Below are 25,582 nucleotides of genomic sequence, written 5' to 3'. Positions count from 1 at the left end.
GTTTCCTGGAGGAGTGCAATATCTGTATAGATTGAGTTAAGGTAGTGTAATATTTTGCTCCGCTTTGCAGGGGAAGTAATACCCTCCACATTCCAAGATGTTGTATTGTATTTGTGGGCCATAAGGCAGGGATATCTGAAAACTGACGGCCAAGGGATTATCTTATAGGCATTTAATGGGATAGAGGATAAGAGTAAGAATGAAATAGAAGAGGAACTCCTCTGTTCTTGTTCCGTTACATAATTATGAGCTTGTATGTTGATATTTTAATGTTTTTTATGTGTTGAAATGTGTGGTGGTGTATGGATGGTATGATGGGCATTGTACTCACTGTGGGGTAGGTGGAGAAGGTGCAACCAGATTATAGGCCTAGGCCAGTAGGCACTAGTTCTCTGCTGTCCTTCACCTCCCAAGAACAAGGGTTTACCAGCTGAAAACAAAGGATTGAAAACAGGGATATATTATATTCAAAAAGTGATAATAATACAGACCAATATGCAGGAATATATCCAAAGTGAAAAGAGTCTTTAATGGAAACAGTCCCACAAATACAAATAGTTCAAAGGAGCTTTGTAAAAGCTAACACCAGTTGGTGAAACGATCGTTGGAGTCATCAAGCATTGTTCAGATTGGACACAAAGAAGGGTATTTTTCCGGTACAGAAAGACTACAGATATAGTGTGCAGCTTCATGCGGTCTATAACAACGGACTATCGCACACATAATATCCTTGTATGTTTGTACCTGTCACCCTTAGTGTTAGAAAAAAACTTTGGCTTTTGTTTTTAATAAATTGTACATTTGCTTTAAGAATTCGTCATTTTCTGTATCCAGTCTGCCTGGGGTCTGCACTATAGAGCTAATTGTCTTCAGCTGTTGAAGCTCTGACTAATGTATTAGTATTCTGGGTCTGCCTTCCATCTGGGGAGTGAAGATTTACACAGTATTATGCTGTGATGTGTTTCTTACTCTTCCTTTTGAGGAACATCGTTTGAACTATTTGTATTTGTGGGACTGTTTCCATTAAAGACTCTTTTCACTTTGGATATATTCCTGCATATTGGTCACTATTATTATCACTATTTGTGTGTGTTTTTTGTTGCACATTTTATTTTTAGTTTATATTATTTTCTCTGTTAACCACATTATTGTGATTTTTGTATTTATTATTATAATCAAGCATAAGTAATAAAACTGCAGCATAAAGGTTAAGCCCATAGGCAAAACACACAAACATGAAGAATAAAAATAGCAAGTAAAAGGATGATAGTAATCTTTTCCAGATTTGCTAGCGAGTAAGAGTCCAGAAATTAAGTTCTGAGCATTTGTGCTCCCTGAGGCCTACGCAATGAACTTGAAAGAGTGAGTAGAACTAAATAGGTGTATTGCTCCAGGATTTTTTCCCCCTTTTAAAGAGAATATCTGTGGTGTGTGCTCTGCTCACAACAAGACAACTTTCTCCTGATAATTGAGGCATTTAAATATGATCTGACGGGGTCTGGAAGTAGTTGCAGCTAGGCCATTATCTGGCTCTATACGATGGGCTCTTTCCACGTCAAGTGGCAGGCGATCTGGATCCATTCCCAGGAGTCTGGGGAACGTTTGTGCTGTAAACTACAGTAGTCTTTGTTTTTTTTTTTTTTTTTTTTTTTTTTTTTTATAAATTTCTTTTATTGGGCATCCAAAACAAAACAGAGTATACGTATACATACAATGGTCAATACAGGCATAAATGTTGAGATTGTACATGTGAAAATTTTACATTGTAATGACTCATTTAACAAGAGGAAAAAGTTTTGGATTCCTTTCAATAAATTTCTATGTAAAACAATAAATCAGACTGAGAACATAAAAGAAGGAAAGAAAAAAGAAAAGAAAAAAAATAAAAAGGAAAAAAGAGAAATCTAGAATGTATTCCTGACGAGTTGATTATGTAGTGTGAGCGCGCACTGCCCCTCAAAGAGCCCATGTAGTTTATTAACTATTGGTGACCCGTGAGACTCTTTGTAACTAACCTCTTCTTTGTCTGCACCTTAGCCTCTCCTTTCAGGTTATACTACCTCTGTGGTACCAATGCCATATCTCAGTGTCAGCCCTTGAATCTGTGTTTTATGTAACCCTCCCACATCTCCTTCAGCTGAGCATATATCTCCATGCATTTTATTCGCATGTAGTGATATTCTTCCATTTTTAAGATGTCATTACACTTATGTATCCATTGTGTTAGGTCTGGGGTGTTTCTCGATTTCCATTTCTGGGCTATTAGGTTTTTCATGCTGTTACTTAAAATACACAACATTTTTCTTTGTGCTGTCGTGAAGTTTTTAGGTATACATAGGAATAACCATATTTTAGGGTCTGGTGGGATCGTTTTTTCTAGTATTTTGGAAGCTTCGGTGGCTATACTTTCCCATATTGGTGATATATTGTTACAAGACCACCATATGTGTGACATTGTGCCCCTCTCCATTTCACAGCACCAGCAAGTGTTGGATCGTGTATGAAATAGCTTTTGAATCCTGACAGGTGTCATATACCACCTGTGGAGTATTTTGAGATTTAATTCTGTTAATTTGGCTGACACTGATGACTTAGCTATATTGTGGAAGACTCTCTTAGCCTCGCCTTGGTTAATATCAAGACCTAGTTCGTCATTCCATCTCTCCAAGTAATATGGGTTGTGACCCCAAGGTTGTGTCTGCAAAATTTTGTATAATATGGAAAGGGAATGGCCTATTGGTTTTGACGATGTGCACATGTTTTCGAATTGAGTTAGGGGTCTAATTAGGTTTCTCCTATCGCTGTGTTTAGAGATAAAGGAGATACATTGCTGATGAAAGAGCCAGTCCCTAAACATCTGAAGGCCCTCCTCTACTAGTTTATCCCTTGTGTAAAATGCCTGTTCATTGCCTAGTTGGCGTACCTGCAATGTTCTGCTTGTCATACTAGTACTGTAACGGGAGCAGCGAGACCCAGGGGTAAAGTCTTTGTTTTCACTAAGAGGGGTCAATGGGGAGTATCTAGAAGACACATGTGGGAATCTTAATAGGATATTACTCCAAATTTTAAAGGTCTCAGAGGTCAATGTGTGAAGCTGATGGTCCCCACCCGTACCGCCCAAGCCAGCCCAACATTGGGATCCCAAGTGGTTAAAGTCTGATATTTCATGCTCCAGCTGTACCCAGGCCTTATTTTGAAAGTTATAGTGCCAGTCTAGTATTCGTTGTAGAAAGGTTGCGTATCTGTATTTCACTAAGTCGGGGACTTCCAGCCCGCCACTCAATAATGGTGTACACATAATATTTTTGTTTATTCTGGCCGTTTTTTTGTCCCAGACAAATTCTAGGATTTTTGACTGCAGGGATGAAAGAAAATTAGTAGGGAGTGGGATAGGTAGGGCTTGCAAGACATATAATATGCGGGGCAGGACATTCATTTTAAATATGTTAATTCTCCCCATCCAGGAAGTATGCAAGGATCTCCAGGAGGATAGATCTGCTATTAAGCGTCTTTGTAAAGGGATGTAGTTAGTGTTGAATAAGTCTTGTGTGTTTTTTGTAAGCTGAATCCCCAAATATTTTAGTGATTTTTCCTGCCATCGGAAAGGACAGGTGTTTTTTAGTTGAGTAAGGTGGGCCTGATCGAGGGAAATATTAAGTATTTCTGATTTTGATTTATTAATTAGAAAATTGGAGGCGAGCTGAAAATCCCTCAGGTGTTGTAGCACATGTGGTAGTGAAGTGAGTGGATTGGTGAGGGTAAATAATATGTCGTCAGCGTACAACATGATTTTATAGTTTCTTTCTTTAATTCTGACTCCCTCTATGTCTACATCATTCCTAATTTTAACCGCCAGAGCTTCAACCGCACACGCAAACAGCAGAGGGGACAGGGGGCACCCCTGTCTCGTACCGTTGCTTATTTGGAAGGGCTGAGACAATACCCCATTCACCTGGACCCTAGCCGATGGGGAAGAATATAATGCCATAATTTTCGATATAAAGGGGGACCCAATTCCAAATTTTTCTAATATTGACCGCAAAAATTTCCACCGGACGCGGTCGAAGGCTTTCTCCGCGTCCGTGGAAATCAATACTAGTGGGATATTTTGTGATGTCGCGTAATCTATAATGTCAATGGCTCTTACCGTATTGTCCCTAGCCTCTCTACCAACAACAAAGCCTACTTGGTCCATATCAATTATCTGGGGAATGACAGGGTTCAGTCTGTTGGCCAGCAATTTAGCATATATTTTTATATCATTATTTAATAAGGATATAGGTCTAAAATTTTCCACTCTATCTGTATTCCTACCCGGTTTGGGGAGCACCACTATATTTGCAGTTAGGGATTCCTCTAGAAAAGGGTTCTTTTCCGAAATGGGTTGAAATAATTCTAATAATTGGGGGGATAATATATCAGTAAATTTTTTATAGTAGTAGGTTGTAAAGCCATCAGGGCCAGGTGCTTTCTCATTAGGGAGATCTTTAATTATGCACTTTATTTCCTTTAGTGTGAAAGGTTCGTTAAGGCGGGATCTTTCCTCTTCCCCTATATTTGGTAGCATTAGTTGATCTATAAATGTGTGGGCGTTATCCGGGGAGGGTTCCTGCAGGTTATATAATTTCTCGTAATAAGCGCGAAAAGCTTCAGCAATATGTGCAGATGAAGTGCTCTCCCCCCCCCTATGGTCTTTTATTTTCATTATAAAGGATTTATTAGTTTTGCGTTTCAGCTTCCTTGCGAAAAGCCTGCTACATTTGTTGTTACCCTCATAAGACATTTGTTTTAATTTGAGAGCGGATACCTTACACTCTTTGTCTATAATCATATTAAGCTTTCCTCTATAATCCAGCAAGCTGTCTAGTGTTTGTGTATCATTTGGGTCTTGTTTATGAGCTTTCTCCAGTTCCTCAATCTTATTCAAAACTGACTCAAAATAAGTTCTTTGCTGTTTAATTTGGTGTGCTTTTATACTCATAAGTTCCCCCCTAAGGACCGCTTTATGGGCTCCCCATCTGTGTTTAATGTCAATATCTGAATTGGAATTAAACTGGAAGAACTCCTCCAGAGCTTTTTCTATTTTTACTGTGTATGTAGGGTCGTCAAGGAGTCTGTCGTCCAACTTCCATAGGTAGCTAGTACCTTCCCTGGTATCCCAATGCATTCTGCAGCGGACCATTGAGTGGTCAGTCCATGATGTGGGGAGTATCCTACAGTTCTCAACCATAGCTAGACTAGTAACATCCGTAAGGATGTAATCTATCCTGGAATATCTAACATGGGGGTGAGAATAGAATGTGTAATCCTTCACTGTTCTGTTAAGTATTCTCCATGTGTCGTGTAGGGCTAGATCTCTAAGGTTTTTTTTTAGCTTATTAATGATTGCGTGTGCAGTAGAGGATGTCCCTGAGGAGTTATCCATTGTGGGGTCCAATGTACAATTGAGGTCTCCACATACTATCAAGGTGCCCCTCGCTGTGTCTAGTATGGCGTTAGATAGGGTTTTAAAAAATGTGTCTTGTGATGTGTTTGGGGCGTATGCGCTGACCAATGTTACTTGTTTATGAAACAACTTGCCCACTAGAATTAGGTATCTCCCTGAGGTATCCCTTATGCACTTGTGGGCTTGGAATGCTATACCCTTCCTAAACAGTATGCCAACCCCACACTTTTTTGTGTTGTTGGAAGCGTAATAAGAATCTCCGAATTTGTATTTAAACGTCTGGGGTTCTCTATTCTTTAAGAAGTGCGTTTCTTGTATAAAGACCACGTCACCCTTCCTTTCTTTAAAATCTCTCATAGCTACCTGTCTCTTGGATGGACTGTTGAGGCCCTTAGCGTTAATGGAAATGAAGGTGATTCCCTTCTGCTTATTTATTGATACCATTTATTATATTGTGTTGAGAGCACCCATAGTCACCCGGGGTTCCTGTCAGGTTAATGTGTGTATGGTAAGCCCCCCAAGTTGTCATGCGCCCCCAGTAAGTCTGGACTTTGTAATTTTTGTACGTCAGTCTATAAAAATCTAAAAAACTAACAAGAACATATAATAATTTTGTAAAAACAACCATTAAACAGTGAACTGTTTGAACAAAGTAATAATTCAGTGCAAGAAAAAGGTAAAGAAGGAGGAATGCTAAACAACAACATCTCCCTCTCATGTGAATGTACTTCCCAACCACCCAACAGGCCACACAACATTTCACATAACCAGCATGTTTAGGCATAACGTTTAACTCTTCCCATCCCCACAGAGGTAAATTGCATATACATTTTTTTTTTTTTTTTTTGAAAATTGGACACAATCTCACCCATCAATGTTCCGCTTCATGTCTCTTGGATGGTAGAACTCATGGCATTTTTGTTGATAGGGTCATTTCTGTCCTTTTTTCGTTTGCCATAGCCCACTAGCTGCCATCGGTTTCTTCCCTGAAGTGAGCTCTGATCCGATTGCTCCTCAAGATCAATGCTCCCCCGGGTATCAAAGTCCGGGGGAGTGTTGAAGGTTATGTTTAGTCCCTTGGAGAGAGTCCCTAGGTCGTGTGGTTCTTTATAGGTAAAAGACTTGCCGTCGAATGAAACAACCAAGCTAAAGGGGTATCCCCAACGATATTTAATCTTTTTGTCCCTGAGCGCTCTAGTTATAAAAGCAATGTCCCTTCTCCTCTGCAGCGTGTTGGGGCTCAGGTCCAAATAGATTTGTAGGTTGTGATCCATGTATAATATGTCTCTTAGTTGGCGGGCAGCAGTCCATACCTCCTCTTTATCTTTGTATCGTAGGAACCTCAGTATCACGTCTCTCGGAGGGGCTTTGTCTGGTGGGGGAGGTCTGAGGGCCCTGTGGACCCTATCTAATTCCAAATTTGGAGCTTGTTGGTCTTTTTTCAGATGGCGAAATAGATCTTGGACATAAGTTTCCAACTCGGTATTAGTGATTTTCTCTGGTATACCGCGAATCCTTAGATTATTTCTACGGTTTCTATTGTCCATATCATCTAGTCTGTCCTGTAGTGCGGACATTTTAGCTTCATGTATGTTAGCTTGTGTTATAATTGAATCAGTCAGGGTATTCAGTGTCTCCTGTGTCCCCTCTATATCCTCCAGTCTAAGCCCAATCTCTGAGACCTCTTTTCTTATAGTTGAAAGCTCTGATTTGATTAAGTTCTTTAAGGAATCAAAGTCTGTTTTTGAAGGGAGATTGGCAATATCAGATTTTAGTTGATTCATTAGCTCCACTGGAACCACTTGTTGTTGAATGTTGTCTGTATGAGACTGTGTGCTGCTCCCTGTGTCTCTTTGCTCCGTAATAGTCGTGTCATTGGTGCAGAAAAAGTTGCTCACAGACACAGGCAGCGTTGCTTGTTTATTAGCTTTATCCATTTTTGGGCCCTTTCTTGTTGCCATTGCGGTCGAAGAATAAAACTTCCTTTATCACACTTGGGAGTACACTGTTCCCCTTCGCCAGTTTTAATAAACACCAGCAGACCGGAGCACCAGGGAAATGAGGATGAGAGACTGTTTATTTTCCTTCCTTGTATTTAAGCTTTACATGTGGGTAGCGTGCCTGGTTTTTCGGTCACCTGTGTCTTATTTACATTACTGCTGTGCCCCTGTTGTGGTGTCGGCAAGTTCCTCTATAATTCGTCCAGCCGCATATCTAAAGTAACGGGCTTACGCCACGTGAAAGTGTAGCTCAGATCTCGGCATGTTTAATGACGTGTACCCGATTGGGGTATGTGCGGCAGTGTCGGCCAGATTGACTGTTAGTAGCCTACAGGGCTGTTTGACAGTACGCCCCGGGCTAAATGTGTTTCCACCTCTGTCACTCCATACACCCATGCAGAGACCGGGAGAGCTGATGGTATTATTAGGCAAGATGGCGCCGGTCCCCGTGGGTATATGAGCGTGTCTTTACAAGTGCTGATTACAGACCTGCGGTCACGGCATGGCTCCCCTCGGGTTTCCGCGAACGCAGGGTGTCTTTAGGTGTGAGTTGTGGCCGTCTGCAGTGTCGGTGGCCGGTGGCAGTTTGAGGGAAATGAGTTATCTAGACCGGAGCTCTATCTCAGTGCGGCCATGTTCCGGCACGGCCAGGCTCCGCCTAGTAGTCTTTGTTTTTAATGGTTTCTGGAACTCCAACACACAGAGGTTGTTGTGCCTGCTGCGGTTTTAAAGGTCGTCTACTTTGTCTTGCAGGGTTTTATTCTGTCGCAACAGCTACCTGATTGAAGTAGATGCAGTGGTTTGCATTTCTTCCATATAAGATATGCGCTTTTCTGCTTGGTTAAGCCTTGTGGAAAACTGGTGCACTTCGCTTGTAAGGATGTCCATGCCTACTTGAAGTGATTTCAAGAAAATAGTTTTAAGTTCTTGTAGTAGTGTGGAGGAATCAATAAGTACTGAGTCTGCAAGTCCTGGTGAGGAGGGGTTGTCTGTATGGGTCTCTACTCAATGTCTGCTTTTTATCGGATTGCTTAGCTTTAGAGGCCATCTTCTCTTCTGACGTAGCAGGCGCTGTCTTGAAGTATTTATCCACCTTCATATGAAAGAGTGATGGATTTAAATATATAGTAGCAAAATTCAAATGCATTTTCTATAATGTGCCACTAGGTGGTGCTGTAGGGTTGAGATTCAGATTATGCAGTTTGAGATGTTTTGGAACTGAATGTGGTGGAATACAGAGGAAACTGAATGTGGTAGTCCCCAGACTCAGATGTATAACAAAGATATTATAAAATAAGCACAGCACAAAACACTGAGTGTTGAGGGGGTAAAAGCAGGTCAACACTTGCCACATAAACTTTGGGAATAAGCACTCTCTTGTTGTGAGGAATCCAGCTGTCAGGATTAGAATTGCCCCACATTAAACAGGCTATCCCACATTCAAAGGCTTTCACAGTATTGATAAGTAAGATCAGTACTTTATGGAGTTAAAGATGTAAGCTGCAATCAGGTTGTGCAGAATGGTGGAAGGCAGGAGAACACACACCATCAAATTTATGGGCAAGACAAATATCTTGTTGCACTGGTAAAGGTCCCTGGAATAGGTTATATATAACACAACAGTTGTAGTAATACACAACAATATCCTCAATATTGATATCAGGGTGCATGAGGGATATAAGATTCAAAAAGCTTGTGTGACTTAATATAGAAAACTGCATGTACTTAGCCTTCCACAGCATCGGATGCACCTCACAAAGCTGACCAGTTGATTGAGGAGGGTTTTTCCCCTTTCTGTGAGCTGTGATAGCGCTGCGTGTCGTGGCAAAGATGGCGCCTGCACTTCACGCCTTACAACTATTGTCAGTGCTTCCGGGAGAAGGAAGGTGGTACAAAGCCCTTCACACACCTATCCGGCAGCGGCAAGGTGTAGGAAACCTGCCGGGATTGTGATCTGCAGGGATGTCCCGTGGGGTTCCATTTGATGCAGTAGAGCAGAAGCTCTGTGTTGTTGCTGCAGCTCGGTAACCCCGCCTACCGGAAGTCAAGTCTAAATTATGTTTCTTAAAGGAACAGTTTACACTAAAATTGTTATTGTTTAAAAAGATAGATAATGCCTTTACTACCCATTCCCCAGCTTTGTACAACCAACATTGTTAGATTAATACACTTTATAACATTTAAACCTCTTAATCCCTGCCTTTTTCTAAGCTACTATATACATCCTCTTAATTACATGCTTTTTTTTTTTTTGCTTTTCACAACAGGAGACTGATAGTTCATGTGGGCCATATAGATAACATTGTGTTAACGCCATAGAAGTTATTTAAGATTTAGCACAACACACTGCAAGTCAATAGATAATAAGTAAAATGCCATGTGATTAGGGGTCTGTCGGAAGATGTTTAGATACAGGATAATCACAGAGGTAAAAAGTATATTAATATAACTGTGTTGGTTGTGCTAAACTGGGGAATGGGTAATAAAGGGATTATCTATCTTTTAAAACAATAACAATTATATTGTAGACTGTCCCTTTAAATAGCTATTGCCCATCTGTCAAGGGGGGTCATAATAATTTGCATACACTTCCTTTTCCTTTGTATAGCAACGGAGAGGATGGCAGTGGAGAGGGTTGAATGGCTCTTATTGTTAAAAAACAAAAAAAAAAAAACAAATACATGCTCTTAATTAGTCATGTGATTTTAACATTATCAGCCCTATATACAAATCTATGTGTGAACACATAGTTAAAGTTCCACTTGGGAGCTGCACAGAACTGCTGGTCCAGAGCAGACAGGGCTGGTGATCCAATAAACAGCAGCAGTCACACATCACAGCTGCGCAATTGCCACTGCTGACTGTCTCATTGGCTGTGTCTGCTTTTTACCAGCAGTCATTTTGCACTATAATTACCACTTATAGGGACAGTAAAGTCAAAATTAAACTTTAATGATTCAGGTAGTAAATGCAATTTTAAACAACTTTCCAATTTACTTCAGTTTCCAAATTTGCTTTGTTCTATTGGTATCTGTTATTGAAGAGTAAAACTATGTAGACTCATAAGTGCTCAGGAGTGTGCATGTGTCTTTAGTACTCTATGGCAGCAGAGTACTTAAGACACCTGCCCACTCCTGAGCATTTATGAACCTACCTAGTTTTACTCTTGAATAAAAGATACAAAGAGAACAAAGCAAATTTGTAAACAGAAGTACATTTGAAAGTTGTTTAAAATTGCATGCTCTTTCTGAATCAAGAAAGTTTAATTTTGACTTTACTGTCCCTTTAACCCCTTAATGACAATTGACATACCAGGTACGTCCTGCAAAAACTTTCAGTTAGTGACAATGGACGTACCTGGTACGTCAGTTGTCTAAGAGAGTGCTGGAAGCGATCGCAATCGCTTCCAGCAGCTCTCAGGGTATTGCAGTGATGCCTCGATATTGAGGCATCCTGCAATACCTTTTAAAAAGCATCCGATGCAGAGAGAGCCACTCTGTGGCCCTCTCTGCACCGGTAGCGATGGTGCCGTTGGTGGGTGGGAGCTTACAAGGGAGGCGGGTGATCGGCCCATCGCTCCCCGGCATCCGGTTCCTTCAAGTGCTTTGTGCACGCCGGATGCTGGGAGCGTGCAAAGGGGGGGCCTGCGGGCGCGCGCGCGTGCATGTGTGTGTGCGCACGCAGCAACCACTACCACCAATGATCATCAAAGAGAGAGGGGGGCAGAAAACGTTTTTCTTTAAAAAAAAAAAAAAAGAAGGATCTGCTAGGGTAGGGGGATGGGGTTAGGTGGGGGGGGGGGAAGCTACACTACAGAAAACCACTGTTTAAGGAAAAAAAAACAAAAAAAACCCAACCTTTCTTTTTTGGGGAAAACTGGGTACTGGCAGACAGCTGCCAGTACCCAAGATGGTGGCAAATAGGTAGGTTGGGAGGGTTAGAGAGCTGTTTGGGGGGGATCAGGGAAGTTGGGGGCTAAGGCAGGGGTCCATCACAGATGAATAATTAAAAAAAAAATTAAAAAAAAAAAACACCTTTTATTTTAGTACTGGCAGACTTTCTGCCAGTACTTAAGATGGCGGGAACAATTGTGGGGTGGGGGAGGGAAGAGAGCTGTTTGGGAGGGATCAGGGGGTGGGATGTGTCAGGTGGGAGGCTGATCGCTACACTAAAGCTAAAATTAACCCTGCAAGCTCTCTACAAGCTACCTAATTAACCCCTTAACTGCTGGGCATAATACAAGTGTGGTGCGCAGCAGCATTTAGTGGCCTCCTAATTGCCAAAAAGCAACGCCAAAGCCATATATGTCTGCTATTTATGAACAAAGGAGATCCCAGAGAAGCATTTACAACCATTTGTGACATAATTGCACAAGCTGTTTGTAAATAATTTCAGTGAGAAACCTAAAATTGTGAAAAATTTTACTTTTTTTTTTTATTTGCTCGCATTTGGCGGTGAAATGGTGGCATGAAATGTACCAAAATGGGCCTAGGTCAATACTTTGGGTTGTCTACTACACTACACTAAAGCTAAAATTAACCCTTCAAGGTATCTACAAGCTCCCTAATTAACCCCTTCACTGCTGGGCATAATACACGTGTGGTGCACAGCGGCATTTAGTGGCCTTCTAATTACCAAAAAGCAATGCCAAAGCCATATATGTCTGCTATTTCTGAACAAAGAGGATCCCAGAGAAGCATTTAAAACCATTTGTGCCATAATTGCACAAACTGTTTGTAAATAATTTCAGTGAGAAACCTAAAGTTTGTGACAAAATTTGTGAAAAAGTGAACGATTTTTTTTTATTTGCTCGCATTTGGCAGTGAAATGGTGGCATGACATATACCAAAATGGGCATAAATCAATACTTTGGATTGTCTTCTAAAAAAATATATATACATGTCAAGGGATATTCAGAGATTCCGGACAGATATCAGTGTTCCAATGTAACTAGCGCTAATTTTGAAAAAAAGTGGTTTGGAAATAGCAAAGTGCTACTTGTATTTATTGCCCTATAACTTGCAAAAAAAGCAAAAATCATGTAAACATTGGGTATTTCTAAACTCAGGACAAAATTTAGAAACTATTTAGCATGGGTGTTTTTTGGTGGTCGTAGATGTGTAACAGATTTTTGGGGTCAAAGTTAAAAAAAGTGTGTTTTTTTTCAATTTTTTCCTCATATTTTATAACTTTTTTTATAGTAAATTATAAGATATAATGAAAATAATGGTATCTTTAGAAAGTCCATTTAATGGCGAGAAAAACGGTATATAATATGTGTGGGTACAGTAAATGAGTAAGAGGAAAATTACAGCTAAACACAAACACTGCAGAAATGTAAAAATAGCCATTGTCATTAAGGGTAAGAAAATTGAAAAATGGTCCGGTCATTAAGGGGTTAAAGGTAAAACTTTTGAGTTGCATTATATGAGGTATAAGTTCCAAATTTTCATGCAAAACAAGAAAGACTGAGGGGCCTACTTATCAAGCCTTCAACTGTGCTGCATTCGCCGGCACCAATACGCTCACCTGACATCGCCTAATTTTGCTGCTGCAGACCTGAATACGCTCTCCATATTTAACAAAAAAAGCTGACAAAAAGCCGCGCACCAAGTACGGGGCGATGAGCAGCGGACTGTTGTTAACTAACAGTCATCGATCTCGCTGCTCTTCGGCTTTTTCCCAGCTTTATTTGTATACTATCACTAAACACCCACGCTATACTAGACTGTTTAACCCCTATACCGCCGCTCCCAGACCCCGCCGCAACTAAATAAAGTTATTAACCCCTAAACCGCCACTCCTGGAACCCAGCACCACTCTAATAAACTTATTAACCCCCATTCCTCCGCTCCCGGAGCCCACCGCCACCTACATTATGCTTATTAACCCCTAATCTGCCGCCCCCTACACCGCCGCCACCTACATAAAGTTATTAACCCCTGTCCTGCCGCTCCCGGAGCCCACCGCAACTAAATAAATGTATTTACCCTTAAACCGCCAGCCCCCCACATCGCCATAAACTAAATTAACCTATTAACCCCTAAACCTAACAACCCGCTAACTTTATATTCAATATTAACTCATCCCTATCTTATAACTTTTGATTTAAATTAAACTCTGTTAAACTAATAATTAACCTACCCTAACTGTTATACTAAATTACATTAAACTATATTAAACTAATAATTAACCTACCCTGTTATACTAAAATTATTTTAAACTAATTAATTTAATCTACCCTAACTGTTATACTAAAATTACATTAAACTACAAATTAAATTAAATACATTATATATTTAAACACCTAACCCTACTCAAATAATTTAAATCTACACTAAAAAAATTACAAAGTTACAAAAAACTAAGGCCTAGATTTGGAGTTTTGCGGCCAAAGGGGTGCGTTAGCTACGCGTGCTTTTTTCTGGCCGCACCATTTAAATACCGCTGGTATTTAGAGTTCACAGAATGGCTGCGTTAGGCTCCAAAAAAGGAGCGTATAGCATATTTACCGCAACTGCAACTCTCGATACCAGCGGTGCTTACGGACGCGGCCAGCTTCAAAAACGTGCTTGTGCACGATTCCCCCATAGGAAACAATGGGGCAGTTTGAGCTGAAAAAAAACCTAACACCTGCAAAAAAGCAGCGTTCAGCTCCTAACGCGGCCCCATTGTTTCCTATGGGGAAACACTTCCTATGTCTGCACCTAACACTCTAACATGTACCCCGAGTCTAAACACCCCTAACCTTACACTTATTAACCCCTAATCTGCCGCCGCCGCTGCTATCGCTGACCCCTGCATTTTATTATTAACCCCTAATCTGCCGCGCCGTACACCGCCGCCACCTACGTTATCCCTATGTACCCCTAATCTGCTGCCCCTAACACCGCCGACCCCTATATTATATTTATTAACCCCTAATCTGCCCCCCACAACGTCGCCGCCAGCTACCTACAATAATTAACCCCTAATCTGCCGACCGCATCTCACCGCTATTATAATAAAGTTATTAACCCCTAATCCGCCTCACTCCCGCCTCAATAACCCTATAAGAAATAATATTAACCCCTAATCTGCCCTCCCTAACATCGCCGACACCTAGCTTCAATTATTAACCCCTAATCTGCCGACCGGAGCTCGCCGCTACTATAATAAATGGATTAACCCCTAAAGCTAAGTCTAAACCTAACACTAACACCCCCCTAAATTAAATATAATTTAAATCTAACGAAAAAAATTAACTCTTATTAAATAAATTATTCCTATTTAAAGCTAAATACTTACCTGTAAAATAAACCCTAATATAGCTACAATATAAATTATAATTATATTGTAGCTATTTTAGGATTAATATTTATTTTACAGGCAACTTTGTATTTATTTTAACCAGGTACAATAGCTATTAAATAGTTAATAACTATTTAATAGCTAAAATAGTTAAAATAATAACAAAATTACCTGTAAAATAAATCCTAACCTAAGTTACAATTAAACCTAACACTACACTATCATTAAATAAATTAAATACAATACCTACAAATAACTACAATTAAATAAACTAACTAAAGTACAAAAAATAAAAAAGAACTAAGTTACAAAAAATAAAAAAATATTTACAAACATTAGAAAAATATTACAACAATTTTAAACTAATTACACCTACTCTAAGCCCCCTAATAAAATAACAAAGCCCCCCAAAATAAAAAAATGCCCTACCCTATTCTAAATTAAAAAAGTTCAAAGCTCTTTTACCTTACCAGCCCTGAAAAGGGCCATTTGCGGGGCATGCCCCAAATAATTCAGCTCTTTTGCCTGTAAAAAACCCCATACAATACCCCCCCCAACATTACAACCCACCACCCACATACCCCTAATCTAACCCAAACCCCCTTAAATAAACCTAACACTAAGCCCCTGAAGATCTTCCTACCTTATCTTCAGCATGCCAGGCTCACCGATCGGTCCTCCGAAGTCTTGATCCAAGCCTCCGAAATCTTCCATCATCCGGATGAAGTCTTCTATCAAGCGGCGGCTGAAGAGGTCCAGAAGAGGCTCCAAAGTCTTCATCCTATCCAGGAAGAAGAGGAGATCCGGACCGGCAACCATCTTGATCCAAGCGGCATCTTCTATCTTCATCCGATGACGAACGGCTCCATCTTGAAGACCTCCGGCGCGGATCCATCTTCTTCTTCCGACGTCCAACTGAAGAATGAAGGTTCCTTTAAGGGACGTCATCCAAGATGGCGTCCCTCGAATTCCGATTGGCTGATAGGATTCTATCAGCCAATCGGAATTAAGGTAGGAAAATTCTGATTGGCTGATGGAATCAGCCAATCAGATTCAAGTTCAATCCGATTGGCTGATCCGATCAGCCAATCAGATTGAGCTCGCATTCTATTGGCTGATCGGAACAGCCAATTGAATGCAAGCTCAATCTGATTGGCTGATCCAATCAGCCAATCGGATTGAACTTGAATCTGATTGGCTGATTCCATCAGCCAATCAGAATTTTCCTACCTTAATTCCGATTGGCTGATAGAATCCTATCAGCCAATTGGAATTCGAGGGACGCCATCTTGGATGACGTCCCTTAAAGGAACCTTCATTCTTCAGTTGGACGTCGGAAGAAGAGGATGGATCCGCGTCGGAGGTCTTCAAGATGGAGCCGTTCGTCATCGGATGAAGATAGAAGATGCCGCTTGGATCAAGATGGTTGCCGGTCCGGATCTCCTCTTCTTCCCGGATAGGATGAAGACTTTGGAGCCTCTTCTGGACCTCTTCAGCCGCCGCTTGATAGAAGACTTCAGCCGGATTATGGATCGCCAGCCTTGGGCTTGGATGAAGATTTCGGAGGCTTGGATCAAGACTTCGGAGGACGGATCGGTGAACCTGGTATGGTGAAGATAAGGTAGGAAGATCTTCAGGGGCTTAGTGTTAGGTTTATTTAAGGGGGGTTTGGGTTAGATTAGGGGTATGTGGGTGGTGGGTTGTAATGTTGGGGGGGGTATTGTATGTTTTTTTTTTACAGGCAAAAGAGCTGAATTATTTGGGGCATGCCCCGCAAATGGCCCTTTTCAGGGCTGGTAAGGTAAAAGAGCTTTGAACTTTTTTAATTTAGAATAGGGTAGGGCATTTTTTTATTTTGGGGGTCTTTGTTATTTTATTAGGGGGCTTAGAGTAGGTGTAATTAGTTTAAAATTGTTGTAATATTTTTTGTAAATATTTTGTTATTTTTTGTAACTTAGTTCTTTTTTATTTTTTGTACTTTAGTTAGTTTATTTAATTGTATTTATTTGTAGGTATTGTATTTAATTTATTGATAGTGTAGTGTTAGGTTTAATTGTAACTTAGGTTAGGATTTATTTTAACACTTCACTCCCTAACACTGCGCTAACAGACTAAGAGAACTGCTGGGTCCCGGATGAACTTAAATTAATATCCGTGAGTCCCCAGTCACATCTGATGAATTCCCTATTTAACCTTAATAAAATACACAAATCAAGATGAGCTTCTAGGCAGAATTTTTTTTTTAACTAAAATGTCGATAGTAACAATAATAAATATATTAGAGTATGACTCACACTTATGTTAACATATGCACTTGAGATTACCAACCTATGTGCTTAACAAATCTCCACAAATTCATGTTATCTTAATGACTCGAGGAGTATGATAGAAATATTCACGTTCTATGCTCAGTATGATACAATCCGGCTTCCTCCTCACACTGATCTTGAATGCGGTGCTGCTGTCCAAGTTGCTGGACGCTAAAGAGCGCCCAGCCCAAACGAAACTGCAAACGAAAAAACAAACACAGAGCGCAACCGCAACTCAAGGTAAAAGTTTTAATTATGAGTTTAGCGCTATCAAACAAATTTGCACTTACAAGATAATTGTAAAAATATTGCCTTATAAAATATACTCTTTCCGGCTGCACCAAAGTCTTTTCCGTCCCTTCTGCTTCTGTTGTATCCCAGCGTGTACGGATGTCAATGGCGCTGATGCAGTAACACTTCCGGTGGCAGATTATTCTTCTTTGTGCAGGTATAAACAAGAGTCTGTATATCTGTCCTTTGTCCTCCTGTCTACGCGTTTCATCCGATTAGTACGGACTTTCTCAAGACCCAGGACTCATGTGAAATCATCTACGGGGATCCTCTATTTAAAAGTCTTAGTGCATTCTAATTGGATAAGAATGCTCCAATCCAGTGACTACCACGGACAAACCTTCCTTCCTATAGCGGAGCGGTGGTCAATTTGCCTCTACAGTGACTGCAACTCACAGTTAATAGCTTCCATACAATACAAAAAGTGCAAAAATTATATTCATATAACGCCAAAATTACAATAATACATTAATACATCAATACATTGACACATTGGTACTTAAAAATCATTACATATAAAAATCTAACATTTTATTCATATTTTAAAATAGTAATATTTAAATAAATAAAAACATTCATTCCCCTCAACTAATAAAAAATATATTTTAATATAAAATCTTATAAATATAGGGGCTTCTTAATAGAGATATGACAGACTTCGTTAAAAACCAAAAGCACTAAAAAACTCAATGACCCTAACATCTAAGCTAAAGATGACAATTAATTTATTTAATAATTCATTGATTAAAATTCCCACTTAACTCATACTTATTCACATCAGGATATCACACAACTCTACATCATAAAGGCTTGCAGATCTAAATCTATATTTAAGCCTTTGGGGGCCAAGCACTGAAGGTTCTGTATCCATTTAGTTTCCTTTTTCCTTAATGTAATTAATCTTTGATGGGGGTTAGAACTAACTGGCACTGTCTCTAAAATGCTAATTCTCAAACTACTGGGATCTTGCCTATGAACAATTCTAAAGTGATCTGACACACTGTGGGTTTTGAGGCCTATTTCAATGTTATTGATATGCTCATAGCACCTACGTTTTATTTTTCTTTTAGTCCTTCCCACATAGACACTCCCACATTTGCATGTTAAACTGTACACCACAAAAGTAGATTGACATGTACCTCTAGATTTAATAGGAAATTACTTGGTATTGCTTGTGTCCATCACACTATTCCTATTCCAAATTAGAGGACACATGCAACAACTTCTGCGGCCACATTTAAAAGTTCCTGGCTTCCCTGAGATCCATTGATCCAAGGTACCAGTCCTGTTTGAAATTTTTGAATCTGTATTAGATAACTTGGATGGAGCAAGAATATTCTTTAGATTCTTATTCTTCTTAAATACGATTTCTGGTTTATCTTGAATTATTCCCTTAAGTACTGGATCTGCCTTCAATATCCCCCAATGTTTATTCAAAACTTTTTTGAAGAAACCTGCTCCTTCATTAAACGTGGTAATGAATCTGATTTTATTGTCATAGGAATTTTCATTGTCGTTTTGTGTCTTTTTGGGACATAACAACTGTTCCCTAGAACACACTGTGTTTTTGTTCCTAGCTTCCCTAATAAGATCTCTGTTGTACTCTTTTTCTAAAAACTTTTTTTCTAAAATATCAGCCTCATTATTAAAATCCTCTAATTTAGTACAATTTCTGCGGACTCTATGGAACTGACCAAAAGGTATATTATGTATCCACGATCTTTTATGTCCACTCTTGGCATTTAAAAATCCATTACTATCAGTTGTCTTACGATAATTTTTCACCATCACTACTCTAGATGGCTCATCAGTGAAAAATTCCACATCTAAAAATTAAATTCTCTCTTTAGACATTTTACTAGTAAAAGATAAATTATATGTATTGTCATTAATATGATTAATGAAATTTTGAGCTACATTTACGTCACCCTGCCAAATGATAATGATGTCGTCAATGTATCTCAGATACTTCACTATATTACTCAAATAGGGATTGTTATTCCAAATTTTTATGTCCTCAAACTGGGCCATATATATGTTGGCATATGAAGGTGCCATTGGGGTACCCATGGCCGTCCCTTGGACTTGTCTATAGAAAGTCCCATTAAAATCAAAATAATTATTATGCAAGATAAATTCAGCTCCTTTGGTAATGAACTCTAAGTGTTTACTGGATATGCCACTATTCATTCCCATCATTTTGAAAGCACTGATTCCTTTATTATGAGGGATACTCGTGTACAACGAGGACACATCGCACGTCACCCACAAATAATCCTCTTTCCATTGTGTTCCTTCTAGTTGTGTGATGACGTCCAATGTGTCCCTGACGTATGACCTAATATCCCTCACAATGGGCTGCATATAGTAATCGATATAGGTGGACAAATTACTAGTGATAGATTCTACACCTGAAAGGTGGTTTTAATGGATTTTTGTGCAGTTTGGGAATGTGATAAAAGATGGGAATTTTGGGGTGCGGATTGTACACAAATCCAAACTCGTCATTATTTAATATGGTTTCTCTTTTTGCTTCTATTAAAATATTAAATAATTTTTTGTTTAATTCGACCGTAGGATCTTTTGCTAATTGTTCATATGTACTTGCATCCCCCAGTAGTCGGAAGGCTTCATTTAGATAATCCACTTTATCTAGGACTACGATCCCGCCCCCTTTATCCGCCTGTCTGATGATTCATTGTTTGTCTTCCTTTAATTTGTTAAGGGATAGTCTCTCATGCTTTCGTAAGTTATCTTTATATTTAAATTTTTCTTTGTATGTCCCTGACTCAAAGTATTTATTGATCTCATCTGTCACTAAAGCATTAAACACTGGGATATATTCCCCTTGTGTGTGTGTCGGGTTAAAGGACGAAGGATGTTTGAATTGACTGTGTTTGATTACATTTTCATCATCATGTAAACTCAAGTTTAATAACTCAGTCATTTCTGTATTGGTATTTACATCTTCATTGGTTACTGTAGACGTTAATTGATTCATTGTTCTTAATGTTTCTATATCTTTTTGATCCCATACATTATTAGTGGTATCTTTCATCTCTACCACTCTATAAGATTTACTGTTCTTAGCGTAATATCTTTTTAAATTTAATTTACGTACGAATTTCTGTATATCGATATACGTATCGAATTTATTAGGGAGTTTTTTGGGGGCAAATTTAAGCCCTTTATTAAGCAACAGTAAATCTGTATTCGTTAACTGTGTACTTGAGAGATTAAATATATTCTCTTTTGCCTTCTTTATTAATAATTCTTTTCCCTCTGTTTCTTTGGCTCTTTTTCCACTTCGCTTCCCTCGCTTGGTTCCCACTCTCTCCCTTCTCTTGGTCTTTTCCTGTTCTCCCTGTTCATTAACACTGGTTCCCCCCAATTGTCCCTGTGTGACCATGGGGGATATGGACCCTGTCCTTGCTCTAAAAAATGATAATTAGGTCCCCTCCATTCTAAATCATAATGTCTAGGGGAATGCTGATCACTGTTATAGTTATGATACTGCTGATTAGAATTTCTGTGTGGTGCATATTGTTGTTGTTGATTATTACCAGATTCCTTATAATGGGAATCAGATTGATGATTAAAATTCCTCATAGTGGTATATGGAGATTGGTGGTTTTTAAATTTATTATCATAGTTCCCATTCTTTTGGCCCATACTCTTATTCCAATTCAATGTGTTTTCTTTCGGTCTGGCCCCTCTATTTTTGTTTTTATTATGCTCCTCTATCACTGTGTTGTGACTGCTATTATAATCACTACTCTGTGTCTCATGAACTACACTTTCCTTAGTCCGGCTGGTATCTAATATTTGGATTTATTTTACAGGTAATTTTGTAATTATTTTAACTATTTTAGCTATTAAATAGTTCTTAACTGGTTAAAATAAATACAAAGTTGCCTGTAAAATAAATATTAATCCTAAAATAGCTACAATATAATTATTCGTTATATTGTAGCTATATTAGGGTTTATTTTACAGGTAAGTATTTAGTTTAAAATAGGAATAATTTATTTAATAATAGTTAATTTATTTTGTTAGATTTAAATTATATTTAACTTAGGGGGGTCTTAGTGTTAGGGTTAGACTTAGCTTTAGGGGTTAATACATTTATCATAGTAGCGGTGAGGTGCGGTTGGCAGATTAGGGGTTAATTATTGTAGGTAGCTGGCGGCGACGTTGTGGGGGGCAGATTAGGGGTTAATAAATATAATATAGGGGTCGGCGGTGTTAGGGGCAGCAGATTAGGGGTACATAAGGATAACGTAGGTGGCGGTGCTTTGCGGTCGGCAGATTAGGGGTTAATTATTGTAGGTAGCTGGCGGCGACGTTGTGGGGGGCAGGTTAGGGGTTAATAAATATAATATAGGGGTCGGCGGTGTTAGGGGCAGCAGATTAGGGGTACATAAGGATAACGTAGGTGGCGGTCGGCAGATTAGGGGTTAAAAAAATTTAATCGAGTGGCGGCGATGTGGGGGGGGCCTCGGTTTAGGGGTACATAGGTAGTTTATGGGTGTTAGTGTACTTTAGAGCACAGTAGTTAAGAGGTTTATGAACCGCCGTTAGCCCAAAAAGCTCTTAACTCCTGTTTTTTTTTCTGCGGCTGGAGTTTTGTCGTTAGATTTCTAACGCTCACTTCAGCCAAGACTCTAAATACCGGCGTTAGAAAGATCCCATTGAAAAGATAGGATACGCAAATGGCGTAGGGGGATCTGCGGTATGGAAAAGTCGCGGCTGCAAAGTGAGCGTTAGACCCTTTCCTGACTGACTCCAAATACCAGCGGGCGGTAAAAACCAGCGTTAGGAGCCTCTAACGCTGGTTTTCACGGCTACCGCCCAACTCTAAATCTAGGCGTAAGTAAGTTACAAAAAATAACAAACACTAAGTTACAAAAAATAAGCTTTAAACTAATTACACCTAATCTAAGGGCCCTATGAAAATAAAAAAGCCCCCCCAAAATAAAAAAAAACCCCTAGCCTACAATAAACTACAAATAGCCGTTAAAAGGGCCTTTTGCGGGGCATTGCCCCAAAGTAATCAGCTCTTTTACCTGTAAAAAAAATTACAAATACCCCCCCAACAGTAAAACCCACCACCCACACAACCAACCCCCCAAATAAAAAGCTAATCTAAAAAAACCTAAGCTCCCCATTGCCCTGAAAAGGGCATTTGGATGGGCATTGCCCTTAAAAGGTCATTAAGCTCTATTGCAGCCCAAGACCTAATCTAAAACTAAAACTCACCTAATAAGCCCTTAAAAAATCCTAACACTAACCCCTGAAGATTCACTTACAGTTTTGAAGATCCGACATCCATCCTCCAAGAAGCCGGGAGAAGTCCTCAGCAAAGCGGCAAGAAATCCTCAGCGAAGCCGGGAGAAGTCTTCATTCAAGCCGGCAGAAGTGGTCCTCCAGACGGGCAGAAGTCTTCAGCCAAGCCCGCAGAAGTCTTCACCCAGACGGCATCTTCTATCTTCATCCATCCGGCGCGGAGCGGCTCCATCTTCAAGACATCCGAAAGCGGAGCATCCTCTTCTGACGACGACTACCGACGAATGAAGGTTCCTTTAAATGACGTCATCCAAGATGGTGTCCCTTAGATTCCAATTGGCTGATAGAATTCTATCAGCCAATCGGAATTAAGGTTGAAAAAATCCTATTGGCTGTTGAAATCAGCCAATAGGATTGAGCTTTAATCCTATTGGCTGATCCAATCAGCCAATAGGATGAAAGCCAGGTACGCTGGGCCTGAATAGTGGCGAGCGTACCTGCTAGGAATTTGATAAGTAGCAAAAGTGGTCAGATAGTGCCGAATTTGCATTTGGAACATCTGTAGTGACGTAAGCATCGATCTGTGTCGGACTGAGACTAGCGGATCATATGTTACGTAACAAAATTCTACTTTTGCCGGACTGTAGCCTTTGATTAAATAAGGCAAATCAAGCTCTCCACAATTACGCTGCGGAATTCCAGCGTATTTGCGGTTGACGGCTTGATAAATAGGGGCCTGAGAATCAATTGGGTGCAAGAACAGCCATGAATTGTGCCCAGCCATGGTGCAGCCTAATTTAGCCTATTTGTGAAGTTCCTTGTCTTATATCAGGACAGCTCAGCACTAGAATACCAAGATATATTTGTCTGGGCAAAGGAATTTTAATATTAACCACAGTGAAATGTTTTGGTCTATTTGGACATCATTAGTAGAAGTTCTGCTATCTCTTCTTAGTCATAGTGGGCACATGCTCCATGTTTGATTGCTTCCATTTTAGTTAGGGAGACAAAATCGTTAGGGCAGTGGTAGCCCAGGGCAGAACATGCTGTGATCTGAGAGGTCATTGCAGAAAATGCAGCATGTCTGCAGAAAGAATGGGACACATGCAGGAACTAATAGCGCTTTTACTTTGCAGCGCTGCTCCACATTAGAATGTTTTCTTCAAATAGAGCTGTGCTCTGGCTGCACTGTGTAAATTTTTCATAACAGTCTGTTTGAAGAGAACAGTTAAAGGGACACTGAACCCAATTTTTTTCTTTTGTGGTTCAGATAGAACATGCAATTTTAAGCAACTTTCTAATTTACTCCTATTATCAAATTTTCTTAATTCTCTTGGTATCTTTATTTGAAAAGCAAGAATGTAAGTTTAGATGCCGGCCCATTTTTGGTGAACAGCCTGGGTTGTCCTTGCTGATTGGTGGATAAATTCACCCACCAATAAACAAGTGCTGTCCAGAGTCCTGTACCAAAAATTGTCTGGCTTCTTAGCTTAGATGCCTTCTTTTTAAAATAAAGATGTCAAGAGAACGAAAAAAAATTGATAATAGGAGTAAATTAGAAAGTTGCTTAAAATTGCATGCTCTATCTGAATCACGAAAGAAAAAAATTGGGTTCAGTGTCCCTTTAAATATTAGAGCAGCACTGCCCCCTAGCCTTTCCCAGTCTCTAAAGCTGTGACTTCTGAATGTAAGAAATTCTTGTGAATAATGCACATTTTTATTACTACATTTCTACTTTATTTAGACCAAGAGAAAAGGAAACAAATTTATTCAAGAGATATTTTAAAAACTTAACACATTTTTTTTTGCTGGTCTCCAGCTAATTTGCAATGCAATGTTCAACTGCTGCAATATATTACAAAACTTTAAAAAATTGCTTTATTCTGCAGTTAATCAACACATTATAATTGAACTGGTGCTTTAGTGTAACTGCCCAATTTAAAATTTAGTTTAATTTCAAAATGACCTGCAGAAAATCCAAATCAAAGTTTTCAGACACCCTGACTTTATAAAATAGTGCCCCTTTTACAAAGAGGCAGAGAGAGGTTAAAGAGAAAATAAAGATAGAATTAGGTAAGAGAAGATTGTCACACACTGTTAATATTTAGTCTTGTGATTATTTTTTTGATCTTCAAATTGTATAGCCTAGAACCAACTTTGTGTTAAAAGGACATTAAACCCATATTACTTTTGTAAAAAGATTTTACTTGTCCCACACTACCTAGGAAGCCAGAAAGCAAATACCTGGAAATGCTGCAAATCAAATAGCTAGATTATGCAATTTTCAGCATTTTGTAAACCTAGGTTTTGATTTTTGGCTTTTTTATGGAGTGTGGAACAAGCATAACTTTTTCATAAATGCAAGAGGTGTTGAATGTCCCATTAAGGATTATTGCATACAGTATTTTGCTGGGGAAGAATTATATAGGAATGTTCATGAATTACATTGGGAAATACCTGTACAAAGTTCTGACGGGAAGTAGATCACAAGATTGTTGTTTAATTTGCCGTTTTTTGCTACAATTTGTTGAAAGAATATGGCTTTACGTTAAAAGGATGTGTAATTGTGCTTTGAATAACAGCTGTTTCCTTGTTTGCATGCTTGTGGAGACTTGAGCTTATCCAATATATTGCTTTGGGAGTTTCCCTTATCAGAAAAGTGATAAAATTGCCTACATGGTAGAAAATGCTTGGGTTCAATACCTCGTTAATATGTGCAGTTTGACTGTGCACAAGCACACAAAAGTGGATCCCAGACATATATACACACATACTGTATATACTGGGGTCCTCTGATGACCACCAGCTGCCTAAGTAACTTTAATTGTAAACCCACATTATAAAACCTGACGCTCCCCATATTGTGATTAATCTTATGTCACAGGAATTGCAACTACAATAAAAATCAACATTCATTACCAATTATTTAAGTTCTTCAATACCTCTTCCTGTCCTAACTA

The 25,582-nt window shown here is 39.4% G+C and overlaps 1 protein-coding gene across 1 annotated transcript in view; it reads left to right on the top strand.

Moving 5' to 3' along the window:
* The window catches only part of PEX7 (peroxisomal biogenesis factor 7), a 778,079-nt gene that overhangs the window by 38,046 nt on the left and 714,451 nt on the right, over positions 1 to 25,582 (top strand). The window lies entirely within an intron of this gene.

Source organism: Bombina bombina, chromosome 4, assembly GCF_027579735.1.
Source record: "Bombina bombina isolate aBomBom1 chromosome 4, aBomBom1.pri, whole genome shotgun sequence".
Lineage (NCBI taxonomy): Eukaryota > Metazoa > Chordata > Amphibia > Anura > Bombinatoridae > Bombina > Bombina bombina.
The sequence above is the reverse complement of the archived record's forward strand: the minus strand, read 5'-3'. Positions and strand labels throughout refer to the sequence as shown.